This window comes from Maniola jurtina, chromosome 7 (genome assembly GCF_905333055.1).
Source record: "Maniola jurtina chromosome 7, ilManJurt1.1, whole genome shotgun sequence".
Taxonomy (NCBI): Eukaryota; Metazoa; Arthropoda; class Insecta; order Lepidoptera; family Nymphalidae; genus Maniola; species Maniola jurtina.
In genome coordinates, this window is record NC_060035.1 from 13435889 (window position 1) to 13452161 (window position 16273).

Here is a 16273-nt window from a genome sequence, read left to right on the forward strand (position 1 = left end):
TGATATCACGGTCTTATGCCGTATGTATCTATTTATTCATTGTTTTATTAGTACCAACAATTCCCTGAAAGACTGGCAATGCATTGGCGGTTCCTGTGGTGCTGCAAATGTTCATGGACTGCTGTAATCACTTAACATCAGGTGACCCGCCCGTTCGATCGCTTTGTTATTTTTAAAAAAACCTTTTATGGATCTTTAGTTGTTTTCTTCCGTAGCACCTGGCGATTATTTCTTGTTTTCCATTTTGTATTCCCACACAAAAATCGCCGCAGGTCTCCAATTAGTAACCCACATGCCATAAAAATCCTTTGAGGTTTGATTTATATTACATAATCTGGAACAGCAGATGATTGCTATCTTTACCCCACAATCAGATTTAAAAATCAACCAAATATATTAGAGCAGTTTCTGATTTACGATTTTCTTACTGATATTTAGGATTTTTTGATTTTCCGGGAAATACGCGGGGCATATTTAAAATACCCCAATTACCAAACAACATAATGAGCACAGAGATAAAAAGGAAATAGAAGTTTTTTTTAAATGTGCATTTTTAAAAGCCACACTACCTACTATCTAATAATACAAATTTAATAAAAGACACGACTGCCTTTCAAAAAAATTATAACTAGTGTCCATAGACTTGTATCTACTCAGTGTCACTCGGGATGATTTAAGAATTCTAACTATACCACATACAGATATCCAAATATTTTCAGGCATTTACAAGTTAGGGAGGAATAAAGAAAACATTACAATGCTTTGATAAACAGTCGTGTAAAAACAAACCATGCTTAAAAACCTATACTATTTGTTGAATTGAGAAGTTCCTCGTTTTTGAAGTTTGTTAAAAAGAAGTCGATTTATGAATGCAGTAGATAGGTACCTATACGTATAGTTGGCTACATCAAGCTCACCTCACCTGCCACAGCCAATTAGAGAATGGGGCCAGTAATGCTTATGTAATAGCCACGTCGCTGCACTAGACAGGAGGGCACCAGCTGAACTATTCTCTAAACTCCTCGCTTTCAACGCTGAAGCAGCGACGAAATTATATATCACTAGATGATGCCCGCGACTTCATCCGCGTGGATTTAAGTTTTTTGAAATCCCGTGGGAACTCTTTGATTTTCCGGGATAAAAAGTAGCTTATGTGCTAATCCAGGGTATAATCTATCTCCATTCTAAATTTCAGCCCAATCCGTCCAGTAGTTTTTGCGTGAAGGAGTAACAAACATACACACACACACACACACACACATACAAACTTTCTCCTTTATAATATTAGTGTGATTATTTGTATAGCTTGCACATCGGATACTTTTATCCCGCATGGTCGTAGCTAAAGAAGGAGTGTTTGTGCACTTGTGCTTGAATTTCACAATTTTTTTAGGATCCTGTACCTTAAACGGAAAAACGGAACCCTTATAGGATCACTTTGTTGCCTGTCCGTCAGTCCGTCTTTCTGTCTGTCCGTCTGTCATGTCTTCTAGTTGAAATAAATCATGTAATTGGCAGGTAGGTTGGTCTTATAGCACAAGTAGTGAAAAAAATCCGAAAACCGTGAATTATGAACCGTGAATAACAAAAAAGTTTTTTTTTTTTTCAAAGTAAGGTAACTATACCAAATGGGATATCATACGAAAGTGCTTTCTACATGCATTTTCTATGTACATTCTAAAACTGATTTTTATTTATTTTTATGCATAATAGTTTTTGATTTATCGTGCAAAATGTCAAAGAATACCCGAGTATGGAACGCACTTGGCCGGTTTTTTTTTTATGTACCACAAGTAAGACGATGTATCGTGTGGTCCACCTCTTATTGTATCCGGGCCCTAAATCAATATACGCACCTGTAATCCCCAGAATGCTCCCAAATAAAGGGAAGGCAGGTGAAAAGACTGCGGTTGGTAATTTATTACAAAAATAAAGCCGTCGGCTATCTGATCGTGACTTACATTGCCCCTTTGAGCCCTTCGGGGACCTCGCTTGTTCACAGATCGACCTGTGTCTTGTCTATAATATATTAATTCTTCTCTACTATACCTACTTATTATAAGCGCCGCGGTCGGTCAAAAAAGCAGGTATATTTCATTAATTTTAACGAATTATTGGGAATGTCCTCCCAAAACCCACGCGAAGACACAGGTTCAATGCGTAGAGATTATTCAAGAGTTTTAATCAAAAACAAAACTAGTGGCAAGATAAATAACTTAATTAGAGCGTGATTGTTATCACATAACATCTAATTATCCAGTTCACGATCTAAATACGAAAATATGCAATGTCAGAACCACATTCAAATTTCCGTGTTCAAATTCACAACTAATACAGTACATCAATGGCCGCATCCCAAAAAAATACCTACTAAAATGAGCCAAATGTCAGGTAAAAATAAAATTAATACACTTTTTCACTACAGCGAGAAAGAGAGAACTCTTGCCAGATTGTTCGCAGAATAACTTTTTGCCACAACTTTGCGAATGTGTCTATAGACGATGATAACATAGACAACTTCGAGAAAGTCCGAACTCACAGGGCTTAGTTGAGCCACTAGTAATAAATAATTGACAGATAAGTAAACTCCAAGTCCAGTGTGTAAGTTACTCAATAAAACTCGAAAAACTAGAAAAACTTTTAGAGTTCAAGTGGTCTGGTTGCCTCCATCATCATCTAAATAGGTATATATTTCTTGGCTGACTCATCTACGCCCAGCCCACCTTCGGACCTAGGAAGCTGAAATTCTGCACAAAGGTTTCAATTCGTTTATAATTTAGACAAAGAATAAGGCCAAATTTTCCGAAATTCCCACGGGATGGCGGAAAAGGCCAACGCATACCGACCGAGCGACGGACAGGGATCGAGTCCAGTGTTTTTAATAACAACTTAAAGTCAGCTTTAGGTATATATAAAGCTGACTTTAAGTAGGTATGTATACCTTGCCATACGGTTGGAATTGGTACCTATACCGCGGACTGCCGCCATTATTATGCTAAAGTGCAAATAAAGTTTAGTTTGAGTTGTTATCAAGGAAGAAGCTACACCTCAACTCACTCTAGTCTGCTGGTGTGCGTTGCGCATTACACTGTATGATGGAAGTAGTTCGGATAGGGGCGTCTTGATTCATCAAAAAGAATCATTAACGACTTTTTATTCCCATGCGGGCGGGCATATTTTGAATGGGATAATTAAAATTAAATTGAACGATTTCTTAATGAAGACATTAATTTTACAAGGCGTTGGTTACCCTAGTCCGGTTTCAGTCCGGTTCAGTATCGGATAAGAACCGAACCTGATTGAGGCCGGTTTTGTAAAAGATCTCTCTGTGTCGTAGGGTATTCATTGCTAAGGGTTGTGATCCTGTTCAATCAATCATACAAACATCAACTCATAGAAACTGTGGAATCAACAACCTTCGGCGGTGTTCCCGCTAGGTTTCTACATTCAACAAGGGTCAACGAATTCCTGAAAGACTGGCAACGCATTGGCGGTTCCTTTGGTGCTGCAAATGTTCATGGGCGGCGGTAATCACTTACCTAACATCTGTGACTCCTGCTCGTTAGCTTGCTATTTTTATCAATAATAAAATGAATGGTAAAGGATTTCTAATGTACACTAGCAAAACTGCTTTGGCACCCTTTGATATTGCCCCCTGATCTCTTCGACTATTCTTCGAGCCCAAGGGCTCAGCCTCAGGCGGAGCTTCGCACCCGGCCAGTAGAGCCAATCAATCCCAAAACTAAAAATCCAAAGTTGGTTACCCATCCTGTTATAGACATGGGTCATAGTCAAATCATAATATTATCTAAGTAGCCAGCAATATTTTCTACGCCAAAGCAACAAGCCACAGCACTTTTAATTTATAATAAATTCTATCCGATCTTAAAATTACTAATCTAAAGCAACCTAAAAATCCAAAATTGGCTACCCATCCTGTTACCGACATGGGTCATAGTCAATAATATTATCACACAGCAATAATTTCTACGCCATTGCAACGAGCCACAGCAGCACCTTTACAAAAATTTAAAAAATTCTACCCGAAATCTCTTCTATACATATAATATCATTAATAAAAATCAAAATCACTCAAAAGGCTGCAGGGTATAGGGGCTAATGGATAGCGATACAAGCCATTATGGTCATTAGCCACTAATTAATAAAGCCCAGAGTGGCCCCGCCCGCCGCTAGCCGGGGAGTGTCCGGGACCGATAGCGTAATCCCGGCTTTTTATCTCGCGCCCTATAGACGGGACGGCTAATAAAGTGGCACGGATATTTGACAAGAATCCTGGAATTCGGCGTCTTTTTAAGGCTCAGGTTTTTAGGCTTGGACCACAGAATAGTAAATGTTTTTGCTGGACAGGAATAGGAGTCGTCTTTACCACTTCTATTTCGCTCCTTTGAGCGAGTTTTGAGTTAGCTTAAATCTACATAGTTTCCCTTAAGGGATTCTTAAGGGTCTATCCGTTTAACCGATTCATATTATGTTTTTTGGTACAGAGAGAGAGAAATTGACTTCGGCAACTTTTTATCCCGGAAAAGCAGAGTTGAGAAAAAAGAAAAGCAAACCTAAATTAATTAATTAACTAACATCATCATCATCATCATCATTATATCATCTAGTTTAGGATAAGTAGGTAAGTACAGAAGTGGCAAAGGAGCGTAAACTTTTCGTTGTTGCCGCGCAGATGTCAAGAGAAACATCAGTGTGACTCATTCTAAATATAGAAGTATTTATGTATTATGTAAAGTCAATTGCTTCCATACTATTCTCCAAATGAAATGAATCCAGAAAGTATGTAATCACATCACATCACACTTATAATATTATAAAGGTGAAAGTTTGTATGTGTGTGTGTGTGTGTGTGTGTGTGTGTGTGTGTGTATGTTTGTTACTCCTTCACGCAAAAACTACTGGAGGGATTTGGCTGAAATTTGGAATGGAGATAGATAATATGCAGGATTAGCACATAGACTACTTTTTATCCCGGAAAATCAAAGAGTTCCCACGGGATTTCAAAAAACTTAAATCCACGCGCTAGTATGTAATACTAGCTGATGCCCGCGACTTCGTTCGCGTGGATGTAGGTTTTTAAAAATCCTGAGGGAACTCTTTAATTATCCGGGATAAAAAGTGGCCTATGTGCTAATCCAGGGTTTAATCTATCTTCATTAAAAATTTCAGCCCAATCCGTTCAGTAGTTTTTGCGTGAAGGAGTAACAAACATACACACACACATACACACAAACTTCCCTTTTATAATATTAAGTGTGATGTAAATATAGTAGGTGGTATCTATATAGGAGCCAAAACTCCCAAAACAATTACCTATACGGAACACCATTGATCCACATTTTGTATGAAAATCAATTAAATTTTTGTTTGCACTCAAGTTTTGACACAACAAGTTATAATTCCCCGGAATAACACCTCGCGCGGGGAAATATTTGACGAAGCGATATATCGCGCCATGTAGAGGGGGCGAGTTTCCATTGAACGCAGTATAATATCGTGAAAACCGTATATTTTTTTCTTTTAATTTAAGAACGTATCGCCTGCTTGTAGTTTCCCTTCCTTTGTACATAAAAGACTAAGTGTTTTTTTTAATTTATTTTTAAGACTAAGTGTTTGTTCTACTTTAGAATCAAACCCCTATTGAATCTAACTTAGTGCCTCTTTCTTTGTATATTTTTCTTTTCATAATGAACGTCATCACAATTTGTATAAGTGAGATACTAGTAATACTAGTACTAGTAATACTAGTTGAAGTTTCTGCTAAACATGTGCAAAAAGTTTATATAATTTTGAAAAAAAGAAACAATCTATCCAATCCTGTTCTAGTTTTGACTCAATTTTATTCTTACTTTGATTCCATCAATTTCAATGGAGACCAAAAAATGTGTCGTAATGAGTACAATGCGTCTAACTATCAGTAATCAATAAAAAAATAGGTTGTCTGTAAAGTCGGTTTACTGACGATAGTTGAACGTGACAACAAAAGCCGATTGTGCTTCTTTGTCGCTCGTTCCGCGCTCTCGCTTGCACTTCAAGCCTTACATGGAACGCCTCAGAGCGAGGTAACGCCGCATGAGTCATGTTTTTTCGTGCGTGCAGCCGGCTCTATCGAATTATAAGACGTTGTCACGTCAAAAGTGTCACAAAGAGTTTTTCATGCTTACTATATTTTCATAATGAAAGTAGATGGCACAAAAATGTCTGAACTTTTAAATGTCTATGACGTTTATTTTATACCCGTGTTGCAGTGTAAAGATGGTATGTTATTACAAGGTTATTACCTACCAGGGGCAACCAAAGCATCGAAACAGAGCAATCGTGCGGTAACTGGTAACCAATAATCCGAGATTTCCACAGTAATGCCGGGACATTTACCACGAGATCCGTACCCGTACCGTGTGATAACTGATAAAGGACTCGCGCACTCAATATTCGTGAAGGAGGTTTGTATAGTTGGCGGGATGAGATCCTGGTGCACCATTGATACCTCCTCGAATACGTCTCAAGATTTCAGTCTGAGGAGTATGTGCGCCGCATACTACGACTGAAGATTAAATGTTATTTCATATGTCATACTCATGTAGCATCAGGGAATCCATTTTCAAAACTTTAATTCTGGGATCTTCAACTGGACTGTCCTGTGCACACGTTACTTAACGTGAACCGTTGTTGTAGTATTCGAGTCAAAAAACGGACACTAAATATTATTATTACGGAAATATTACCTACAGCAGCTGCCGTATCGTGTGACAATGGACTCGCGCACTCAATATTCGTGAAGGAGGTTTGTATAGTTGGCGGGATGAGGTCCTGGTGCACCATTGATACCTCCTCGAATACGTCTCAAGATTTCAGTCTGAGGAGAGTGTGCATCACATACTACAATACTGAAGAATAATTCCATTTCATGCGTCATGTGGATCTAGCATCTAATCAAGTCATCGTACAGGCGCTGTAGAGGAAATTTTCCAAAGAATTTTCAGTAAACAGTTTGTTCTTTAGAGTTGAATTCGACGCTATATAGTGTCAAAAATGACTACATATTAAAATCTGAAACTTGTGTACAATTTCAGTTATGTCCTGCACTTGAACAACAAATACTATTAGATAAATATTATAAAGAAACGAAAAAAAATCATTGTTAATGACAATAAGGTTAATAGACGACGCTGTTGGCATTATTGTGAAAACTATTACATGTTATGGGAATTACGGGATACCCCGACACCTTAGTTCGGGGCAAACCACTATTTTATCAATCAATTAATCAATCAATCAATCAATCAATCAAGTTTGGAGTAAATTTTGGAGTAGGTAGGTATCCTAAATAATGGCTAAATTAAAATAACCAACCTAACTACAATCTGTCGATGAGTTACGAGCCCTTAGCGACATATTGGTAAAAAATTGGTATAATCATCATTATCAACCGATAGACATCCACAGCTGGACATAGATCTTTTGACATTGTACGCACTTCCACAATCCACACGCTACGACTTTGCGCCGCCTGAACCCAGCGGCTCCCTGCGATTAATTTGATGTCGTTCGTCCAACTCGTCGAGTCATAACGCCGCACTTTCCGAAGCAAGGTGGCCATTCCACCACTTTGGTACGTCAACGATCGATAAATCGATAAATTACAGAAGGACTAATTATAAATTTCGGCCATAAGTATTAGGCTAAAGTTGTCTCTAATTAGAAAAAGTCGAAATTAAAAGCTAGATTTAATGAAAAAAAAAATTCAAAAAACGGAGTTATACAAACAAAGTTTTCCAATATCAATAAAAACTGTTCATACCGACACGTATCAAGGGATTATATTATACCCTCGTAGGCTAGGGGCGATATGAAATGTCTCATAACGCCAGACTCATCTGATGCATTTCATCTGATATTAATCGAACCGGTCTTTTTATCTCTCACTCGTAGTCATACTTATCCAACTGCACCTTCCAAATATTATTATTGTTGTCAATTCTATCTTTATAAGGGCCTGCGTAGACGACAGATTATTATCCGCGGAAGACAAAAATTGATCAGTTAAGAACTGTATTGCATACCACATAACGCACACGATTGTGCGGTGGAAAACCGTAGTAGAAGGCGACAGACTCTTGTCGTCCGCGGACAATAGTCTCTCGTCTGTTTATATCCTTAATCTGCACTTACTTCTAATTAGACAAAACCAGCAGAAAAACCTAGACTTTGTGAAAAATGAAATGAGACGAAGTTGGAAGAAAAAGCTAGATTAAAGAAAAAAACACACCAAACAAACCAGTGTTTCGTCACTCCCCATAATATATTATTATGCTCTGCATCTCAGGGCTATCGCTGAGGTCTACTTAGAATGGAGAGATTAAGCATCGCTAATTTCTTAGCTCCGGGGTATTACTGAGAATTTCTTAACAGAAAACTCATCTATTTTGGCCCGACCGGGAAATGAACCCAAGACCTCAGGACCCGCAGTTGAATATGCTAACCACTAAATCAACGAGGCAGGTAACAAAATATTCACCTAAAGGCCTCTACACGGAACATGAGCTTGGACCATGTATCTAATGTCCGAAAAATATGTCATGTCGAAAAGTTCCCGTAAACAAAAGGCTGTATTCGTACCGTGTAACGTGCATCATACACATACAGTCAAAAAGTAAAGTTTTCTCATCTGATCCAATAGGGTTAGTATGAGTTTTTACATCTCGCCAACGTTGATAAATTTCGAGCATCGAGACACATTAACGTTAGAGTTAAGGTACAGTCTGTAGACGACCGCAGGTAGCAGCAACACGCGACGCATCACCGTGACACTATTGGTTTTCTATGTATTTCTATCTCAGATGACGATGACGTGTCGATAGGCTATGGAAGGAATTTTAGAGAAATACTTAAAATAAGTAGTGTCGCGGCGTTATAACACCTGCAGTTGGTTACGGATTTGTACCTTAAAACGAGCCTACAAATTGTCGTTTCAATGTTATGCCTAAAGTAAGTATTGAACAATTTAATGTTTTAATTTTACTACGCAAAGTTTCCACATGTGCCTCTGATTATATTAATATGGACAACAAGTGTAAATTAAAAATTTATAACACCCCCGACAATTGAAGGTTACAGAAACTAGAAAAGAACTGATAATTTTCAAACGGCTGAACCGATTTTCTTGGACTATAGCTAAGAACACTCTCGATCAAGCCACCTTTAACACAACAAAAAAAAAAACTAAATTAAAATCGGTTAAAAAATTAAAACTAAATTAAAGTTCAGGAGCTACGATGCCACAGACAGACACAGATACACACGTCAAACTTATAACACCCCTCTTTTTGGGTCGGGGGTTAAAAATGTACACCTAAGATCCGTTTCACTTTGACGTTATCGTTTTTCCAAACTCGAAATCAATCAACGTTGTCGAGATGTATAAACTTGTACTAGCCATACAGAGCACAAAACACCACCCAATTCCCGACGGAACAGTAATCACTTTCCTCACGTCTCCTCAAAGGGAATAATAGTCACACGTGACGACTGACGGCCGGCGCTACTGACCTTGACCTCTTTAGAAAACTAGAACATATTGTAACGCAAAAAAATCCTATATTTACCTACAACCTTTTTTTTGATGCCTAATTAGCTCTTAACTGGTAGTTCCGACACCATCTCAGAAGGAAGCAGGCTAAGCTGTATAGGGTCTCTCTATTTCTCTCTCTCTCTCTTTCTGGTTAGTATTTCTCATTACTGAGAGTCGCTACCCCTTTCCACTTTCCCTTCACCGTTTAAACAGTTTTTATTCCTGAAAACTCAGACATGTTAGACGTAGGAACGTGCTCGGGATCAACTCCGGACCCCCGAATTGGAGGCTGACGTCTTTATCAGTCTCAAGATTTTGTTTATAAATTCCCAATTGCTTCTGCCGTAAATAGAACCGAGGACCTCCCATTATGAAGACTCACCACTATGCCAGGTACTCGTCAAATCCAAACTTTTATTCAAAGTAGTTAAAACTGTATACTTTCAGATTAGTAAAACGGGTTAAACCCAAATTATTATGATATTATTCTGAAAAGTGAGCAATTAAAATTTTGTCATCTAGTTAATTACGAGTTACAACACTAGTGCATAAACACTGCCATTAAAGTATTACAGCTTGTTAGTATAAAGAGTAAAGGGTTTACAAGCTGGGTTCGTTACAGCAGCAATCGGTACGGTTTCGTTATGCAGATTTGACTCTCAACTGCTAACGACATGATCGCCGGACATAGCCAATTGCGATTGCCTTGCAGAACATTGTATCTGGGTTTTCTGTCTAGTATAATACAAAACGTATTTTTAAAACAATTAATTACTTGCTTTAACGATGAAAAAAACATCGTGAGGAAAGTAGCATGCCTGAGATTTCTCCATAATGTTCTCAAAGGTGTGTGAAGTCTGCCAATTCGCACTGCGTCAGCGTGGTAGTCTATGGCTTAAACCCTTCTCATTCTGAGACCCGTGCTTAGTAGTGAACCGGCGATGGGTTGATTATGTTGATGATATATATTTTAACAATTTTATTTTAATTACCTCTTAATGGCAGCACTAGTGTGTAAACACCTCTATTAAAGTATTAAAGCTTAAAGAGTAAAGTTCGTTACAGTACGGTTTAGCTATGCAGATTTGACTCTCAACTGCTAAGGACATGATTGCCGGACATAGCCAATTGCGATTGCCTTGCAAAACATTGTATCTGGATTTTCTATATAGTGCAATGGAGTTTTCTGTCTAGAGAGTTTTTCTTTGATAGCTTTTGTCGCTGTGACAAACTAGTAGAGAGAGAGTTCTCGCTGACATATTAAGAATTATTACCTTGTACGTCCATGGTGCACAATCAGCGATCAACTAACTATTAATAAACATATTTATCTCTTTTATTGACAAGAAATCATACATAGATTTTACTTTTATTGAGCGAGAATATAGCTAGACGCTTTCTTGTCTAGTATTCAATTTACAAATCTTCTTAAGTTCTAACACCACGTAAGTCCAAATTAGCAACTTTACAGGAGAGTGAGAAAACTTGCCGTTTTCAGAGGTTGAGGTTGTTTGATGGATAGTGTGCAGTTACTTTTTAATCCTTTAAGAGTTTCTGTTGGACGTTTGCTTGTCTCTGGCTGGCTAAACGATGCGTTTCTAGACCCTAGCGGCTTTGCAAAGTGACAAAATTAACTGATTATGTTGCTAAGTTATACCGTTCTCTACGTAGCCCGTCTTCAGTATCGGGTATCTAAACTGTAAAGGCTGTATAGTTACGTGACGGCAAACGTCAAAAGGGATTGTGTACCGCAGTGGACAGGATATCCAGTCATGAGAATACGTGTATTCTGACCACACAAAATAGTCTTCAATTATTTCAAGTGACTATGGATATGGGGCTTGAGGTTTCTTAGAGCCAGTTTCACAATCTCCAGATAAACTTTATCTAACGGATAAGTTCTAAGTAAGCCAGTTTCTGGTTTCTGTACTGAGAATCTGTCAAAATGTCAAATTTATCCTTACCTGACGGTTGTGAAACAGGCCCTTAGACAGTTTTTGGGGAAAAAATACTACCGTTTAAGAAATAATGACCTCCAAACTATATAGAGGTGATAGCATACTGGTTAAGACATCACGTTGGCCTTCTAGTTGGGGGTCCGGGGTTTGATTTCTCACGATTCACGAAACCTGCATGCCTGAGAATTCTCCGTCTGAAAGGTGTGCAAAGTTAAGCAATCCACACTAGACCAGCGTGGTAAACTATAGCCAATTCTTTCTCATTCTGAGAGTAGACCCGTGCTCAATAGTGTGCCATCGAGCTGATGATGATGATAAACTGTACCATCTAGGTCAAACCCCATTACCACCCTAGTTAAATAACGTTATTATCATAGGTGCCTAGCTACATCATTATAACATGATTATAGTCACTTCAAAATCTCATTAGTCAAACACAGGCAACAATAACAATCACATAACACGGACCAACAATACATGTTGCATTTTAATACGCTCTAGTTTCAAAATAGGTCACGGTCATAAAGCGTGTACTAACAAAACAGACACTTATTTTTCACTCGGGAAAATGTGAGGACAAAGCCGCTATTTCTGAATGTAGGATTTATTTTTTAGTTACCTATTTCAAAAAAAAAATCCAGCCAAGAGTGAGTTAGACTCGCGCACCGCGGGTTCCGTACTTGGGTATTTTTTTCGACATTTTGCACGATAAATCAAAAACTGTTATTCATAAAAATAAATAAAAATCTGTTTTAAAATGTGCAGGTAAAGTCATGTTATATGATACCCCACTTGGCATAGTTATCTTACAGCATAGTTATCTTACTTCGAAAATTGGAAATACGGACCCACAATGTCAGTTTACTACTTTTTATCCCAAAAAACTAAACATCAAAACCTATATCCACGGGGACTAAGCCTGTCTACTTGCTAATAAAATGAAGAAAAGGTTTATTTTTCATAATCTTGTTTCGGCCACGGAAAAAAGTATCTTTAGTTACTTACTCAGTATATAGGTTGTCGTTAAACCAAATAGCAATTCATTCGTTCTCCGAAACAATGGCCAATAAGAAAGCCGGCAGTTCCCTGTCCGAAGTCGGTTAATCCCCCGGAGATGAAAAAGTAGAAAAGATATAAAGGCTGGCGAGTAATCGATCCGCCGAATAGAGTTAGGATGGCAAACTGAGACTTGTAGGGTACATGTTATGAAGACGAAGCGATTAGTACCTACTCACATTATGATACTAGTGCGTAAAAATACTAATTACAATCGAAGAAGAAATTCAGTCAAATTAAAGTACCAAGAGATTAAAAAGTAGAAAAGATACAAAGACTGATAAAGGATGAAAAGAAAAAAAGAAAAGAAAAGTCAGAAGACTCACATTTTCACTGGCTCATCAACACCCAGCCCAAATCCAGTCCTAGAAAACGCTGAAATTTTGCATAGTTTTCCTTATAACGTATATGTAAGGAATAAGACCGGATATTTTAATATTCCCACGGGATAGGGAATAAACAGGCCGAACCTGAAAGTATTTTTTTCCTTAATAAACTAGTAAGCCCTCTTCTTATGCTTGATAAATATAATCTGATTATTATTTTTAATAAAATCGCTTCCGCTTATAAAGCCGCTTTCTCTCTGAAACTGGACCAAAATCTGCAACTTAGAAGTTAGTATGAACACTCGCAGGCTTTAGGTAACAGATGGCAGGAAATGATAGAACTATTGCCCTCGCTTATCATTGACTCCACTCTGCTGACATGGGCTACTGATACTTAAAACAAGATAATGTAAGTATATCGAAAAAACCGGCCGAGTGCGAGTCAGACTCGCGCACTGAGGGTTCCGTACTCAGGTATTTTTTCTAACATTTTGCACGATAAATCGAAAACTATCATGCATAAAAATAAATAAAAATCTATTTTAGAATGTACAGGTAAAGCCCTTTCATATGATACCCCACTTGGTATAGTTATCTTACTTTGAAAATTGAAACATATTTTAATTTGTTTTTAAATGATGTGACCACAAATTCGCGGTTTTCAGTTTTATTCCTGTACTTGTGCTATAAGACTTACCTGCCAAAATTTCATGATTCTAGGTCAACGGGAAGTACCCTATAGGTTTCTTGACAGACACGACGGACGGACGGACGGACGGACGGACAGACAGACAGACAACAAAGTGATTCTATAAGGGTTCCGTTTTTCCTTTTGAGGTACGGAACCCTAAAAATCACCGATTCTTTTAGACACAAGCATATATTCGCGCTAAAGTAAATATAATTCTCAATAAATCCTGTCTGTTCATCTTCCCTTTCATATGATACCCCACTTGGTATAGTTATCTTACTTTGAAAATTGAAACATATTTTAATTTGTTTTTAAATGATGTGACCACAAATTCGCGGTTTTCAGTTTTATTCCTGTACTTGTGCTATAAAACTTACCTGCCAAAATTTCATGATTCTAGGTCAACGGGAAGTACCCTATAGGTTTCTTGACAGACACGACGGACGGACGGACGGATAGACAGACAACAAAGTGATTCTATAAGGGTTCCGTTTTTCCTTTTGAGGTACGGAACCCTAAAAATCACCGATTCTTTTAGACACAAGCATATATTCGCGCTAAAGTAAATATAATTCTTAATAAATCCTGTCTGTTCATCTTTGCTGTAAATATAAAAAACCGGTCAAGTGGTTGAAGGTTTCTCAAACAGGTTGCTAGATCTTTATGACATGCTGAAATCATTTGAGTACTTGCGGCAATCCCTTATAGTAAGTACTAAGTACAATTGCGAAAGAGTGTTCTTTTTAACCGACTTCCAAAAAGGAGGTTCTCAATTCGTCGAAATCTTTTTATTTTTTATGTATGTTGTTGGTTCGTTCTTACTCAAACTTCAAAAATCAAAATTGAAAATAATGGCGATTGCGAGTGTTCTGTTCTGCGCCATTACCGCCCTTGGTCGATAATACACATTAAAATTAATATTTACCGACTGAGCGATAGTAAAAGAGATAATTTCTATAAATGAAATGATCCCTTTCAGCCGCCTCAAGTTCGTTCGCCTCGTTATAGCGCCAGTCTACAGCTTCCATTCGCTCTCACATTGTCATCTGTCTGCGGCCATTGTGGCAGTTGCTGCGGGTGCAAAATGCTGCTTTACATTTTATTTTACACTAGGTGATACCCGCGACTTCGTTCGCGTGGATGTAGGTTTTTAAAATTCCCGTGGGAACTTTAATTTTTCGGGATAAAAAGTAGCCTATGTGCTAATCCAGGGTATAATCTATCTCCATTCTAAATTTCAGCCCAATCCGTTCAGTAGTTTTTGCGTGAAGGAGTCACAAACATACACACGCGCACACACACACACACACACGCACGCACGCACGCACGCACGCACGCACGCACGCACGCACACACAGACACACACACACACACACACACACACACACACACACACACACACACACACACACACACAAACTTTCTCCTTTATAATATTAGTATGAAGTATGAAGTATGATTATTCAAAATCAAAATCAAAATCATTTATTCAAAATAGGTACTATTGTACAGTGTACACTTTTAGTTTGTCCGATTTGTTAGATTTGAAAGATGTTATAGAGGTGATAGTTAATTACGTAAGCTTAAAACTAAAGCTACGAGGGTTCCAAACGCGCCCAAGATTAAAGAAGAGCCCACAAAAAACTATTCCAACTCATATTAACATCCTGTCTGCTAATCCGCACTTGGCCTGCGTGGTAGACTATGGCAAAAAGCCTTCTCATTCTGAGAGGAGACTCGTGCTCGGATCGAGCCGGTGATGTGTTGATGATAATATTGACATCCATTATATGGTCGGTATTTTTTATTATATTATTGTTCATTGTAAATCGACACGACAACATTATATTGGGCCACATCATCACTTTCCATCAGGTATGATTGTGGTCAAGCGCTTGCCTATAATGAATTTTAAAAAAATTGTCACGACAAAGAGAAAAATGAGACTAGTGGCAAGTTTGGCAAACGCTATTATTTGATGAAAACGTTTGACAAACAATTTTGATAACTTACAGAAGACTTACAGGGTGCTTTAAGACAGCGCTAAACTTACTTTGACACAATTTGACGTAAGTACAATAAAGAGGAATCTTAGATGACAGGCGATATTTATATCATTTATCTGTCTCATACCATCTAATCATTGAACATTCTATTATGAAGTAGCCTTGTATTGGACATGTTAAGCGGAAATCAATTAGGAGACACGCCTGAGCTAGTCAGCTGGTAAAACTTCCAAGTATTCTGTATTGGACTTTTACTTGTCATAACATACTTACAATAAAATAAAGATGTACTTTTCTTCAATTTATTGTCAAACTTATGACTACGAGAAGCATTATAATTTATAATGTCTTTCTATATTTTACAATGATGAAAACATATTTAGGTATTTAAATTCAATTTTCATCTAATTGAGAATTCACATGACTTCTGAAATGCAATCCAGTCCGACTTGTATGAAGCTTGAAAACTTGACCATTACTTGGCCATTAATGCTTTCGAAATGCATGCTATTTTAGTTTCAATTTTATAATAACTTATTTTGGCTCGGAAAATTAACGATTTAAACTTGATAATAACTTTGGCTCGGAAAATTTACGGTGTTATGATTAAACGTGCTTTATTACACTAGTTATTTAACAGCCAA

The 16273-nt window shown here is 37.7% G+C and overlaps 1 protein-coding gene across 3 annotated transcripts in view; it reads left to right on the forward strand.

The window, feature by feature from the left end:
* Positions 1–16273, forward strand: part of LOC123867082 — a 125145-nt gene that overhangs the window by 33718 nt on the left and 75154 nt on the right. The gene's annotated exons all lie outside the window — the stretch shown is intronic.